This window comes from Phyllostomus discolor, chromosome 3 (genome assembly GCF_004126475.2).
Source record: "Phyllostomus discolor isolate MPI-MPIP mPhyDis1 chromosome 3, mPhyDis1.pri.v3, whole genome shotgun sequence".
Classification (NCBI taxonomy): domain Eukaryota; kingdom Metazoa; phylum Chordata; class Mammalia; order Chiroptera; family Phyllostomidae; genus Phyllostomus; species Phyllostomus discolor.
The window spans coordinates 1,380,454-1,382,571 of NC_040905.2; the positions used below are offsets into that span (position 1 = coordinate 1,380,454).

Below are 2,118 nucleotides of genomic sequence, written 5' to 3' on the forward strand. Positions count from 1 at the left end.
GGCCTGGGAAAACAAGAGAGGCTGATATAATGGAGGTAAATTAATGTGGCTAACGAGGCTTAAAAATGGCGTTGCGTTTCTCCTTTCCCCTTTTACTGAGTGATCCAGGAGAGGGACTTAAGCAAGTGTGAGTGGGGATGCCACATATATTCAATTTCCACAATTGTTTATATGAAAATACATTGTTGTTGTTGTTGTTATTATTATTATTTGCCCTGTCTGGTGTAGCTCAGTGGATTGAGCACGGGTCTGTGAACCAAAGGGTTGTCGGTTCGATTCCCAGTCAGGGCACAGGCCTGGTTGCAGGTCCCCAGTAGGGGACACATGAAAGTCTCCTCATTTGATGTTTCTCTCCCTCTCTTTCTCCTTCCCTTCCCCTCTCTCTAAACAAATAAATAAAACAAAAATTTTTAAAAGATACATTATTTTTAATAACAGTAATACATGTTTATTGTAGAAAGGAAAAGTAAATCCAGCCATCTAGCAATTTATTAAATTAACTTATATATGATGAACACCTACTGTGCGCCAAGTACTGGGTGTGTATTTGGAAAGTGGGACAGGCGTGGATCTGCCCGCGTGGCGCGGAGGAGCGGGGACGAGAGGCAGACGATGCCCCGTAAACATAAACCTGCCATTTAAGATCGGAGTCGGCGCCTCGACGCCCAGACACGAGGGACAGAACAGGCTGGAGAGAGCCCGCACACAGGAACTCGGGAACTGCATCTCCAAGGAAGGAGTTTTAAGCATTTGATTTGAAACCGCATCAAAGCAACACACACACGTGGTTAATAAATCAAGTGACAGGGAAAACTGTCTGGGAAAAACAATGATCCACCTTCCCCGCCCCACTGGCCGAGGCACCTTGTGTCCCTCCCTTGCTGGTCTCGCAGGCCGCCCTCGGACCTCCAGCGTTCAGCCCGGCTCCGGCTGGGGTTGCCCGGGAAGAAGCTCTGGAGAGTGCCCGCCGCACGTGGGGGCTGTGGGGGCTGCCGGCAGAGACCCTGCCGGATAGTGGGGGTGACACAGGCCTCGGGCTCTGCTTTGGTTTCAGGGTGCCCAGCCAGTGGCCCGAGGGCCGCATGCAGCCCAGGATGGCCGTGAACGTGGCCCAGCACAAAATTGTAAATCTCCTTAAAACGCAATGAGATTTTTTGTGTGTGATTATGTGTCACAGTGTATTTAATGGGTGGCCCGAGACAACTGTTCCTCTCCCAGTGCGGCGCAGAGGTGCCAAAGGGTTGGACGGCCCTGCACCAGATTTGATCCTTTGAGATCTACGGGGATTTGTTTAATCGTCGCCTCGCTTAATGTCTGAACCGGTGAGCGCAGACTGTAAGAGCAGTGTGTGCGCTGAGGCTGTTGAGTGTAGTCTCCGTCACATGCCGATTAGAACAAGGTGGTTAATATTCTTGTCCGTATCATGTACATCCTTACTGATTTCTGCTTTTTTTTCCTCTGGAGATGTTTCCTGCACGGTTCTCTCCTCAGTCATGGTCCAGAGGACTCTGAGAAGCTCTAGGAACACGCAGGCGCAGACGCAAGGCCCGGCTTTCCGTCCGACGTTGTGGGAAGGGACTGTCCATCACAGGGCGGAGCCCTGTGCTCCCCTACGCCGCCTGGACAGAGCCCGGGGACAGTGACCTCCCGGGGTATCCACGTTGGCACTTTTCTGTTTTTTTAAAAGCCAGGTTTTTAAAAAAAGATTTTATTTATTTATTTTTAGACAGAGAGGAAGGGAGGAAGAAGAGAAGGAGAGAAACATCGGTGTGTGGTTGTCTCTTATGCCCCCTACTGGGGACCAGGCCTGCAAACCAGGCATGTGCCCTGACTGGGAATTGAACCTGCGACCTTTTGGTTTGCAGGCCAGCACTCAATCCATTGAGCTACACCAGCCAGGGCTGGTTTTTGCTATTTTTTGTTTTACCAAATACTATTAGAATCTCCAACTATACTTGTGGAATTGTCTATTTCTTCCTTTTGTTCTGTGAATTTTTGCTTCATGTATCGTGAGCCCCTACCATTGGGCACATGCATTTATAATTATTAGATGTATTTCAAAGGTATTGGCTCTTTCTATCATTTTGAATTATTTCTGTCTGTAAGTCATATCATTGT

General features: G+C 48.8%; 1 non-coding gene across 1 annotated transcript; it reads right to left on the minus strand.

The window, feature by feature from the left end:
• Window positions 1-1,462: 1,462 nt before the first annotated feature.
• LOC114514129 lies at window positions 1,463-1,665 on the minus strand. Its single transcript, XR_003685919.1, has one exon. It is a non-coding gene; the product is annotated as a small nucleolar RNA SNORA73 family (small nucleolar RNA).
• Between the last annotated feature and the right edge of the window lie 453 nt (window positions 1,666-2,118).